Raw genomic sequence first — 13561 nt, forward strand, 5'->3', positions numbered from 1 at the left:
AAAAAAAGAGTATACTAACAGTAATTGTTAGATTTAGAAATATGACAATCTATATTGCTAAATTTAGAAATATGACAATCATTAATAGTTAAATGTGAAGTGGTACTTTGGAAACTAGCATAAGAGATTGAATAAAAAATAAAACAAAAATCAATGATTTAAGTACAGAATGAGGAAAACACTGAAAATGTTTTACATGGGGATTAAGTAAAAAGGGGATTCAGTTCATGCAGGCTCTGTGTGAACTTACTACAAAATTGCCAATAAAGGTGCTATAGCACTAGTCTGCTTTAAAAGCAGTACCAGGGCTGGCACTGTAGCTGGTAAAGCTGCTGCCTGCAGTGCTGGCATCCCATATGGTCACCAGTTCGAGTCCCAGTTGTTCTACTTCCTATACAGCTCTTTTCTATGGCCTGGGAAAGCTGTAGAAGATGGCCCGACTCCTTGGGCCCCTGCACCCACGTGGGAGACCCAGAAGAAGCTTTTGGCTCCTGGCTCTGGATCAGCACAGCTCTGGCCATTGCAGCCAACTGGGGAGTTAACCAGCGGATGGAAGACCTCTCTCTCTCTGCCTTTCCTTCTCTCTGTGTAACTCGGACTTTCAAGTAAATAAATCTTTAAAAAAAAAAAAAAAAAAGCAGTACCATTCTAGACAATAAAGTAGCAGCCCAGTACACTCAACACAGACTATTCCGCATGGAATATATCAGCTCTAGGAGGCATATTTTCTGAAGGTCAGTGACAGAGAAAGCCTAAAGGAAGGGGACCAGGAATGACAGGGTTTCAGAAGACACCATGGCTGAAGATCTTGGGCATGATCAGAAGACTTGAATCATTATGACCCCTTTTCCGAAGGAATTTTAGTAATATTCATGGAAGAACAATTAGATTTACTAATGGTATGGCTTCTAAGGAAGGATAATTAGAGGAAGTTACCAAAAAGCAGCTTTTATTTCAATAAAAATATAATTTTTCTGATTATATATTATTATTTTTATAATCTGAAAAGTCACCTTATGAGACACAATACTGCTCACTGAAATATTCAAGCAGAGACTTCGGGGTCACATTAAAGATCATCTTGAGGCAGCTTTTCTAGAGCAGGTAAACAGCCTTATAAGATCTACTCATTCGTCTGCTTGTTAGCTGAAAGCCCTTTATGAGTCAGGAGCCATTCTCCATACTTCAGACAAGTCCCTGACCTCACAGAACTTAAGAGCCTCGTGCTAAGATGCACACAGTAAACCAGCAAACATGTTAACAGGATAATTTCCAAAGATGGCAAAGTATTATGAAGAAAATCAGACGGGATGACTGAACAGATCTGGGCTATACCTTAACCGTACAGAAACTACTCAGAGTAGAATGATCCAGGCAAAGGACGAGCAGGTGCACAGACTGAAGCACAACCAGGCTGGGCATCTGAACCTGAGGCATGCCATGAGTGGGAGAGAGGTGGGCCACAGTAACAAGCTAAGTGCACCCTAGATACAGGCATGGAGAACCACCAGAGTGCTTGATGCAGATGCAGAAAGGAGATCTGCATTCTCATGAGACCACTATGAGTGCATACGGAGCATAGATTTTAGGTAGGAAAAAGACGAAAAACTAGTGAGGAGGCTACTGCAGTTGCCCAAGCTAAAGGTGGAGGTGACTAATGTTGTGGTGTTGAAAAGGAGAGAATGGCCAGATCTCAGATAAATTTTAAAAGACATGTCCATAACAGTTACAGATCAAATGGATCTGAGGAACGAGGGCAAAAGCATATTAAAAATTAAAGTGCTTGGGCCCCTGTACCCTCGTAGGAAACTCAGAAGAAGTTCCTGGCTCCTGGCTTCAGACTGGCTCAGCTCCAGCTTTTGCAGCCATTTGGGGAGTGAACCAGAGGATGGAAGACTTTCTCTCTCTCTATCCCTCCCTCCCTCCCTCTCTCTAACTCTTTCAAATAAATAAGTATTACAAAAAAAAGCTAACATTCATAGAGTACATGCTTTCTTCCAGCCATCGTTCTGTACATTTTACACACAATTTAATGCCCACAAAAATTTTTTAAGATAAGGAAAGACTATAAGAAATTAAGAGGAGCGGGGCCGACACTGTGGCACAGCGAGTTAATGCCCTGGCCTGGAGTGCCAGCATCCCATATGGGCGCCGGTTCGAGACCCAGTTGCTCTACTTCCAATCCAGCTCTCTGCCATGGCCTGGGAAAGCAGTAGAGGATGGCCCAAGTCCTTGGGCCCCTGCACCCATGTGGGAGACCCAGAGGAAGCTCCTGGCTCCTGGCTTTGGATCGGCGCAGCTCCAGCCATTGCAGCCAACTAGAGAGTGAATCATTGGATGGAAGACCTCTCTCTCTCTCTGCCTCTCCTTCTCTCCATGTAACTCTGCCTTTCAAGTAAAATAAATACATCTTAAAAAAAAAAAAAAAAAAAAAGAAAGAAAGAAATTAAGAGGAGTTAGTGCTACGGGTTAACACCCTGGCCTAAAGCACCAGCATCCCATATGGGCACTAGTCCTTCCTGCTCCACTTCTGATCCAGCTCTCTGCTATGGCCTGGGAAAGCAGTGGAAGATGGCCCAAGTCCTTGGGCCCTTGCACCCGTGTGGGAGGCCTGGAAGAAGCTCCTGGCTCCTGGCTTCGGATTGGTGCTCCAGCCATTGCGGCCATCTGGGGAGTGAACCAGCAGATGGAAGTCCTCTCTCTCTCTCTCTCTGCCTCTGTCCCTTCCTCTCTGTAACTCTGTCTTTCAAATAAAACAAATAAATCTTAAAAAAAAAAAAATTAAGAAACTGAAGAACAAAAAGTGTCTTTAGTCATGAGGGATACTGATTTGCATTTTTTCTTCTTAGGGTTTGTCTGATGTCAGAGTAATGTCGGCCATAAAATGAGTTGGGAAGTTTCCCTTCTTTGTATATTTATGCAGAATTGGCATTATTTCTTCTTTAAACAATCATCATCAGAAATGCAGAAAAATCATTTGAGGAAATTTAACATTGATCCATAATAAAAATTCACTGCAAACTAAGAGAAGAAGGGAATTTCATTAGCCTGGTAAAAAAGGATCCACTAAAAACTTTTAGCTTGTGGGGATAGAGCAATGTTTTCCCACTAAGATCAAAAACCAGACAAGGATGACCCATCTCCCTCTTATTCAATTTTATATGACCCTAACTACGGCATAGGACAAGAAAAGGAAAAAAAGACATACAGATAAAGGAGAAATAAAACAGTCCATGCAAAGAGAACATGACTGTCTATATCCAACAGCACCTATGAAAAGGAGGAGACAGACAGAACTAATAAATGAATTTTCCAGGGCAGCAAGATACAAAGTCAACATATAAAAAAATCAAGTCTTCATACAGCAACATACAACTAGAAATTGAAATTTTAAAACAGTACCATTTTCATTTTCAGCAGCACCAAAAACTATCAAATACATTAGTATAAATCTACCAAAATAGACCAAGATCTACTGAAACTACAAAACACTGATGAAAGAAATCAAAGACCTAAATGATAAGATGCACCACCTTTATGAGTTACAAGACTAAATAATAGTTAAGATACTAATTTTCCCCAAGATCTATCTGCAGATTTAACAAACTCACCATCAAAATCACAGCAGGACATTTTGTAGAAACAGACAAGCTGATTCTAAAACTTGCACAGAAAGGCAAAGTAACTAGGACAGCCTGAACAATTTGCAAAATGAAGAACAAAGTTGAAGGATTCATAGTATTTGATTTGAAGACTTTCTATAAAACTACAGAAATCAGAAAAGTGTGGTACTGGTAAAGGAACAGACACAGACCAACAGAACAGAAAAGAGCTCAGACATATGGTAAACTGATTATTCTCAAAACTATAGAAGAGCTTTGGATTAGCCTATGAGAAACATGCTTTCTCTTTTCCTACGGCACTAAACCACAAACTGCAAACACCAATTTCTTCAGCCTTAAGATTTTTCTTTGCAAAGATGAGAAATTATGTAAGGAAAAAAAATGAAGAGTGGATTTCAAAGTGGCAAAAAATGAAAGGAAAAATGCACCAACAGAATAATATAAAAAGTATGTGCTGGGTTTTAAGCTCTGTACACTTATAGATGTCATAAGAAGTAAAGTCGCAAGGCCAGCACTATGGCGTAGCAGGTAAAGCCACCACCTGCAATGCCAGTATTCCATATGGGCACCAGTTCGAGTTCCGGCTGCTCCGCTTCCAATCCAGCTCTCAGCAATGACCTGGGAAAACAATGGAGGATGGCCCAAGTCTTTGGGTCCCTGTACCTGCCTGAGAGATCAAGAAGGTCCTGGTTTCAGATTGGCCCCACTCAGGCCATTGCGGTCATTTGGGAGTAAACCAGTGGATAGAAGACTTCTCTCCCTCTCTCTCTATCTCGCTCTCAGTGCCTCTGCCTCTCTGTAACACTATCTTTCAAATAAATAAATAAATCTTAAAAAGAAAAAAAAGTGGTAGAGTCGGGAGAATAGTAGTCATTTCAATAACATGATACTCTCTGCTCTCTCTCCTCTGTCTCTTCTCTCTTTTTCCTTCCTCGCTCCTTCCCTCCGGCCTGCTCGGTTTTCCCCAGTAAACTCTTTCCCTTAAAAAAAAAAAAAAAGATAAATCTGAATAAGAAATTAAAGATAATGCCCATCAATCTACTTTCTTTATGTAGGGAATTTGCTTCAAATTTGGACACTGAAAGTCCGTTTGCAAAGCTGCATAATGAATCTATTTGTTGGTGATGAAAAGACACTGAGGGGAGGAGCAGTAAATTATATGATAAACAAAGAGAACAGTAAAAAGTAAGCGAGCTGTTGAGAATACAAAACCAAGATGACAAGACAGACCTCCGAACACCAAAAGTCTACACCTCACAGCACTTAAATTCTTTTTATCGACTATGATTAGACACTCCCTCTGCCCTCCCCAGACCTCAACCTCCAATACCTGAAACGAACTTTAAGGGTGGTGGGCGACAAAGGGTGTGGGAGCTACTCAGGTGAGCTCTCTGGGGTAACAAAACACAGCCAGATTCCCTGTTTTAAAAGACTGGAGGAGAAAGGGGGCGTGGTGAGGAAAAGCAGCGACCTGCTGTAGCAAGAGATGAGTGGAAGATGATTTCACAGTGCAGGCGGTGGATGCAATACAAGGGCTGGGTGGGCGAGTTTACAAAGCTTGGAGTCAGGAAATGCAGGCAAATTAGTCATCCAGAAGGTCCAAGGGTAGGAAAACTATGGAACTGGCGCCTGCAGGTGGCAAAATATAGAGGGGAAAGGGATGGGAATACAGGGTGAAAGTTCCTCCCATCTCAGAGCCAGGGACCCCGGCGGGCTGAAGCAGCTGGGAGCATCCCCGGGAGCCAGGTGGCTGGGAGACGGCCCTAAAAGGGGCGGACCCGCCCACAGCAGAACCGAAGCGCCCTCACGGTATCAAATCCCAGAATCCTTGGTAGCGTGGAGGCGAAGGCCAGCAGGGACGCTGACCGAGAAGGCAGAAAGGACTCCGGGCTCCAAAGCGACAGACACCTCACTCACCTGGTTGGTGACCTGAAACGAAAGACAGAACACGATTTAGGAACAAGCTGCCCCGCACCCAGGCAGCAGCCCGGCTCCCTCCGCCCGGCCGGCGACCCCAGCCCAGGCCCAAGCCCCGCCCACCTCTGGATTAGCCTCCAGCGGCAGCCAGCGCTGACCCTCCATGATCGCTCTGCCCGGCCCCTCTCCAGCTCTGACAGCCGCCGCCGCCGCTTCCGCCCCCGCGCGCCCTGACCTGGGCTCTTCCAATTCCCCAATATGCAGGGGGAATACAGAAGGATGAAAAGAAGCCTGACAACGCCCTGGCTCCTTTAGCACCCCCTGAAAAGCCAAAGATCATGTACCTGTATTTTAAACTAAGACAAAGTCTAAAAGAAAAGCAGCACCTGCCACTCCGCTATTTCGGGACAGAAACAAAACCTGACTCCATAGCACACTCCCCTCGAACTTGGATTCTCCCAATCCCAGCCGAGCGCTCGCGTTCTACGCATGCGCCATGTGCTTGTGTGGGACCGCGTGCTCCCCGGCGCCCTCCTATTCTTGCACCGCCAGCTAGAGGCGCTAGGGGGCGCGCCTCTGAGTTCCAGACAGCCAAGGCCGGACGAGTCACACCACCCGTCAGAAGGCAGCAAGGCCTGAGGAAGCCCCCGAGTTATTGCTGTGTTGCGCTTTACGAGCAGGTCTTCTCTGCTGTTGCAGACTGGGGAGCTTGTCATGTATCTATTCGGTCCTGTTTGACCAAAAAAATAAAAAGATTGAGTACCTACTATTGGACCACGTACTAAGTGTTGGGACCCAAAGCTGTCCCCTGTAGAGGGGAGGCAGACAGGAGAACGGACAATCGCAATAAAGCATGGTTCTTGTGCGGTAGTGATCACATAACATGTGCTGGAAGTACAGAGAAGCGCAGCGCAAGGGGGGAGGGAGCATCCGGAATATTTCCTGGGGAATGTGGCTTGCTAGAGTGAACCCCTAAGAGATACTGCACGGGCAGAGAGGAGGGAGAGGAGGATGCCCTAAAGAAGGGAACAGGGTTGTGGCAAAGCGAATTAAGCAACTGCCTACACCACCACCAACCCATATGCGTGCGTGTTTTGAGTCTGGTTGCTCCACTTGTGCTCCGGCTCCCTGCTGATGGAGTTGGGAAACCAGCAGCAGATGGCCCAGCTCTTCCGGCCCCTGCATCCATGTGGGAGACCCAGATGGAGTTCCAGGCCCCTGGCTTCCACCTGGCCCAGCCCTGGCTGTTCCAGCCATTTAGAGAGTGAACCAGCTGATAGACCATTCTCTCTCTCTCACTCGCTCGCTCTCCCTCTCTCTCTTCATAATTCTCCCTCTCAAATAAATAAATAAATCTTTTTTTAAATGAAGAAGGGAAGCTGTCCGTGACTGCAGAGCCTGCTAGAGTGAAGGTCACTGGTTAGAGATGATGCTGGAGAGAGAAGCAGGAGCAACCCTGGGCTTCATACAGAAAACAGCAGGGAAACACTGAAGGATTTTAAGAAGGAATCATGGTCTCTGCTCCATTAAGCTATAAATTCCGGAAGGTCACAGCAATGTCTTTTTTTCCTCTTTACATTGTTTCCCGAGGATCTGATACACAGTTGATGTTCCATAAATATTTGCAGAATGATTGGCATTATCAGGTATGCAGAAACATCGCTTGTCAATAACGTGGAAAATCTGCAGGAGAGAAATGCTGAGAGGGTGAAGGCAGTAGCCATGGTGATGGAGAAGCAAATCCAGACAAAAGGGGTTACCCTTTGATGAGCAAGAGAAGAGTCATCAACTGATAACTCCTGAAAAATGACCCGGAATAGAGTGCATATTATTGCTCTGCACCCAAGAGAGGTGCTCTGGGGAGAGAGTCACTAAGGAAGTGAGAGATCTTTGGTTTATGCTGAGGTTGCTTTTGTTGGTAAATTCCATCTCTCCTATTCATATTTTGGCTACGTTTTTCCACATCGGTGGCATTTCCCATAGCATGACTCCTCTTTCTCCTCTTTGTCTTTATCTGCTGGGTTGCAACTACACCCACCCAGCTCTTTGACTTGGTATAGCGACAATTGAGCAGCTTTAGTTGCATAATCTCTTGCATTGTGTGACAGGATCTCAGTCTCTACCAGAGCCCAGGAGCACATTGCTTTTCACATGAATTTCTGCCAGATGAATGCTTTGCTCCAGACCCCTAAGGTTCTGTGGTGTGACAGCTTACCTGACACTGCACATACCACCTTTATGCACCATGGTCATCGCGAATGCCTTTGGATCTGCCGAGACATTTAGCTGGCATCCCAGCATGGACTCTTACTTGAGGACCCATTCAAACTGGTAGCCCTCCATGCTACTGAATAAATGTGTTGGAGTTGTTTTCCTAAATGAAGTAAGTACATGCTATCTCCAAAAGCTAAAGCAGCCCATCAGTGCTCTGCCTCTTTCCCATTAGGAATCGCAAGGTGCAATAGTGTCTTCCAACTTGGTGAGATCGACCTAGCACACATAAGACCTTTGGGCCCTTAAAGGTTTCACAAATGTATCAGGGATCTAATCTTTGAGTGGCTTAACTTCCACCCCCTAGCATAGATGTACCTCCCATAGTATCAAGAGCAGTAGTTCTCAGACAGTTGGATAGTGTGAAATGCACATATTGATTCAATAAGTTGGAGATGGGGCCCAAGACTTGGCATCATTGGCCCCAATTTTTTAACCTTCCTTTTACCCACATCCTTTGCCACGTAACTTTGAAATGTTTTGCACTCAGGAACAAAGTTTTGCCTATCCTTATTATTTGTGGATTCTGCATTTTGAATTTGTTACTTGCCAAAATTTATATGTATGTAACTCCAAAATCAATCATTATGGCTCTGTTGCAGTCACGCACAGACATGCTTAGAGTGGAAAAAATCTGAGTTCCCAGTTGAGGTTGAACAAGGTGATATTCTGCCTTCCTTTTTGAGCTCCCGTGTTGGGACGTGTCCTTTTTCTAATCTAATGCAATGTTTTTCTTATTTTTGTATTTTTTAGTGATGTCACTGTTTAAAATGGCTCCCAAGTGTGTTCTCAAGTGCTGTCTATATTTCTGTATTCTTTTGCCCATAGTTGAATATTAATGAATCAGAAACACTTATATCTATAAAATAAATATTGTGGTTTTAAACAGAAAAACACCTAAAATAGGACGATCTATTGATCATCTGCTAAAGATACAACCAGAGGCTCACAGGATCCTAGCCTGAATTTCCTCTAAGAGCAATGATTTCTTTATTAGCTGACTCAGTGTTTGTGACAACTTTATAGACCCTCAGCTCAAAACTGCTCAGCCTATTCTTCTGAATATGCAAAATGTCATCATGGGGCAAGATTTCATCCAATGTCATTTTACAATTTTAATTATTCATTTTTCATTTTATGGGGAAAACAGAGAGACAGAGACAGGTCTTGCACCTGCTGGTTCACTCCCCAAATGTCCAGAACAGCTAGGTCTCTGCCAGGCTGAAGCTAAGATACCAGAACTCCATGCAGGTCTTCTGAGTGGCAGGAGTCAAAGTACTTGATCCATTACCGGCTGTCACCGAGGGTGCACATTAGCAGACAGCTGGAATCAGAAGCAGAACTATGACTCAAACCCAGGCACTCTGATAAGGGATGGGAGCATCCTAAGAGGTGGCTTAACAGCTGCACCAAAAGTCACTCCAATTTTATAGTTTTAAATTAAAAACTGTTTGCCTATGCATTGTATCATAGTGACCAGCCACTTATTTATACAAATCCATGCACTTTAATAATAACAGTATAATGTTGATGGTATCAAAAAATGTTCGGATTTATAAGAATCTTCTGCTTGACTAGATGCATAGTTTCATTTTTTTAGCAACTGGTGAATCACGCATCTTTGGAAATTCAGTAGGTAGTGTTCAAAAGACAGGAAGAAGTTTCTGACAAACTAATGTTTGATGCCTTCGCAAGAGTACATGTGACTCAAAAACTCCCCTTAATCCTTGTAAATTTATTTCTTTTATTCTGAGGGCTTTAGTGGTTTCCAACCTTGAACTGAAAGAAGCAACGTTTTTGCTATGTTTGTTCAAGGCTTTCCACCTTCCTTCAGGATGTAAATAATTTAATTGCTTTGCAAGAGAACATAAAACTGTGGTCATTCCTCCAATAATTCACATTTTGCCTTACCACTACAGCTTTACAAGTCCACACTTTTGATTCCATGTGGTTTCTATACCCAGTAACCTTAAGATTAAGATTCATTAATTAGAAAGGCAGAGTGATAGAGATGAAGAAAGAGTGGGAGAGTGAGGGAAAGAGAAATATCTCACATCCACTGATTCACTTCCCAAATTGCTGCAGTAGCCATGGCTGGGCAAGGCCAAAGTCAGGACCAGGAACTCCATATTGGCTTTCTATATGGATAGCAGGGCCCCAAGTGCTTGGGCCATCCTCTATTGCCTTTCCTGGCATATTAGCTAGAAGCTGGATCAGAAACTGAGTAGCTAGGACTCGAACAGGCCACTCCCGCATGGCATGCTGGTGTCACCAGTGTCAGCTTAACCTGCTGTGCCATAACACCAGCCCCACCCAGTAACTTTTTGTTATGCCAAATCACAGCTTAATCTTTTAAAAGACACTTTGAATAGTAATTACACATAGTGTGGATAGAGCCAGCAATACTCATCACTAAATAGCAGCGTTGAAGAGCTGTGACTGAGTGGAAAGATGCACCTGCAAAAACAACTGAGTCATAGCCGCTGCCTGGCTAAGCCTCGTTGAAGAAGCCATCTGATGCAATGTGCAGAATCATTTCTGAGACGTCAAATGTGAAAAAATAGGTGTTGAAGAACTGATGAAGTGCAGACCTTATACCACACTTGACTTAAGTTTGTCATCACAATTGTAATCAGCCCAGGGAGTCTTCCAGGGCTGTCCCTGGGGATATGAGGCTCAATCTGTCTGTACACCTGTAACTTTTTCACAGCATACTACCTAGACAGTGCACTATGTCATTTATCGTCCTAGGACTATAGGTGACTGTCTTCCTGCTGTGGGTATCCATAGCCTATTATCTGGCTTCAGCCTGCATTGCACTGCCAAACTACCATCCCTAAACACAACCTTTCTGCAGTACCCAAAAGCATACCAAAGCCTTACATAATCTGGCCTCATCTGGCCTCAGTATAAAATGATAACTCTTCCCCACTTGGTCAGAAATCATAACTCCCGTGATTAACTGTGTTTTCATAAGCCAGGAACTTAAGCTATTTGGGTCACATGTTTCAAAGAAGAGACTCTGGAAGGTCCCTTTAACTCAAAGATTGAAAACTGTGTCAGGCAATTTTCAAGTCAATATGTGAATTGGCCAGATGAGCGAAGCAATGTGAGAGGCCTGTGACAACTGGAACAAGGAAAACCTTTCTAAAATGACTACTTCAGAGCTTCTGGTATGGTTTAACTTTGTTTACTATGTGGGTAGGCCAGATTTGGTACACACACACACTCACACACACACACACACACACAGAAAGAGAGAGAGAGAGAGAGAGAGAGAGAGAGAGAGACCTTCCATCTGTTGGTTCACTCTCCAAATGGCTACAAGAGATATGGACTGGACCAGGCCAAAGCCAGAAGCTGAGAACTCCATCTCGGTCTCCCACATGGCTTTCAGGAGCTCAAGTATTTAGGCGATTACCCATTGCTTTCCCAGGCACATCAGCAGGGAGATGGACTGGAAGTGAAGCATCCAGGACTTGAACTGGCATTCCCATGTGGGATGCCTGCATTGCAAGCAGTGGCTTAACCTACGATGACACAATGCAGAAACCAAAGCTAAGAATTTTAAGCCCTGGTTAAAGCTTGGCAATGTCTGATTCTAGGATGAGTGATCATACTTTCTCCCAGTTCTTCTTTGTTTATGCTGCTCATTGATTACCACCACCACCACCACACACACACACACACACACACACATGCACACACATACATTCACATTTGTTTTTAAATGGCCTAGAGTATGGATACAACACTCAATTAGCAGAAAGCATCTAAAAAGGATTCAGCAATTACTCTGGAATTTCCCTGGGGTTCTGTCAAGTTAGAGCGCAGACTGCAAATTAAAACCAGACTATTTAGAGTTTTCTCTTTTAGGTAGATGATGTTGCTTAACATTCCTGAGCTCCTGTTTCCCCATCTTTAACATGGGAATATGTTTGATGTAGATAACCTACAGGCCTCTTTGGAAGGTTGACTCCATGAAGGTAACAGTACTTGCTTGCTATTTATTCAGTAGTTACTATGTCCAGGAACTTTAACACGAGCTTTATATACATAATCTCATTTATCCTTTAATAAAGGCCTGGCAAGACAAATATTACTGGCCCTATTTTTACAGATAAGAATTCTAGGGGCTGTTATTGTGGTGTAGCGGATAAAGCTGTTGCCTTAGGTGTTGGCATTCTATACTAGTTCTAGTCCTAGATGCTCCACTTCTGATCCAGCTCCCTGCTAATAGACTGGGAAAAGCAGCAGAGGATGACCCAAGTGTTCTAGCCCCTGCTACCCACGTGGGAGATGCTGATGAAGCTCCTATCTCCTGGATTTGGCTTGGTCTAGTCCTGGCTGTTGCAGCCATCTGAGGAATGAACCAGTAGATGGAAGATCTCTCTATCACTCTGGCTTTCAAATAGATAAATATCTTTTTTTTAAATGTCACTTGGGATGCCCACATCCTACATCTGAGTACCTAGGTTAGAGTCTCTGCTCCATTTCTGATTCCAGATTCCCACTAATGTATACCCCGGGAGGCAACAGGTGGTGGCTCAAGTACTTAGGTCCCTGCCACCCATTTGAGAGACCTGGGTTGAATTTCCAGCTCCCAGGTTTGGCCTGGCCCAGCCCTGAGTCCTACAGGAATTTGAGGAGTAAATCAGCAGATAGGAACTCTCTGTCTGCCTGTCTCTCTGTTTCACATAAAAAAGAACAAATAAATGAACAAAATAAAGGAAAAATTTACTGAAGTCACATGCTGAGTGCTGGTAGAGGGACTTACATTTGGGCATAGGTGATGCTAATGCCCCCAGTGCTTGATCATTATCCTCCACTATACTATTCTCCTGCCGTTGCTGTAACACATGACCAATTTAATGACTTCGAACCATACAAATCTATTCTCTTCCAGTCTGAAGGTCAGGATGCTAGTTGTTTCTCACTGGGCTAAAACTGAAGATGTTAGTAGGACTCTGCTCCTTCTGGAAGCCATATGAGAAAGATCTATTTTCTTTCCTAATCCAGCTTCTAGAGGCAACCTGCCTTCCATGGTCCCATTCTATACTGAAATCCAGGAAAGGCCAACAAAGTCCTTATCTCATGTTATCACTCTGACATTCTTCTCTCTTGCTCTTCTGCCTTTAACATTTAAGGACCATTCTGATTATATTGGGCTCACTTGGATAACCCAGGAAAATTTCTTTCTTTTAAGGTCAGTAGACCTTAATTTCCCCTTGTCATGTCATAGTATAGTCATAGATTCTGGAGATTAGGATGTGGATATCTTTGAGGAGCCATTATTCTGTCTCACACATTTACTGATTACATAGGGTAGTAAAGTATAGTACAGTATAAATAAATGTGCCCTGTGGATATGTATTGCTTTGGCTTTCTCAGCATCTTTCCATCCAACTTTTGTTGCATTATCCTCGCCTCTGTCTTTAAAAAAATGATTTATTTATTTGAAAGCCAAGTTACAGAGAGAGAGAGAGAGAGAGAGAGAGAGAGAGAGAGAAGGGGGGGAGGGAGAGAGAGAGAGAGAAATTGTCCAGTCCATCTGCTGGTTTGCTCCCTAATTGACTGCAATGGCCAGGGCTGGAGCAGGCTGAAGTCAAGAGCCCAGAACTGCATCTGAGTCTCCCATGTGGGTGGCTGGACCCCAAGTATTTGGGCCATCTTCTGCTGTCCTCCCAGGTGCATTAGCAGGGAACTGGATTGGAAGAGGAGCATCTGGGATTCTAATGGGTACCCACATG

The 13561-nt window shown here is 43.9% G+C and overlaps 1 protein-coding gene across 3 annotated transcripts in view; it reads right to left on the minus strand.

The window, feature by feature from the left end:
- Positions 1-5791, minus strand: part of UCHL3 (ubiquitin C-terminal hydrolase L3) — a 66636-nt gene extending 60845 nt beyond the window's left edge. Inside the window, exon 1 of one of the 3 annotated variants that reach the window (XM_017343537.3) lies at positions 5660-5791. The gene's annotated coding sequence lies outside the window, so the exon portion shown is untranslated. Of the gene's footprint in view, positions 1-5540; positions 5561-5659 lie in introns of those variants that run through there. The other 2 variants (XM_070048713.1, XM_008260063.4) reach the window with 2 other exon arrangements.
- Positions 5792-13561: the final 7770 nt, after the last annotated feature.

Source organism: Oryctolagus cuniculus, chromosome 9, assembly GCF_964237555.1.
Source record: "Oryctolagus cuniculus chromosome 9, mOryCun1.1, whole genome shotgun sequence".
In the NCBI taxonomy this organism is placed as follows: Eukaryota; Metazoa; Chordata; class Mammalia; order Lagomorpha; family Leporidae; genus Oryctolagus; species Oryctolagus cuniculus.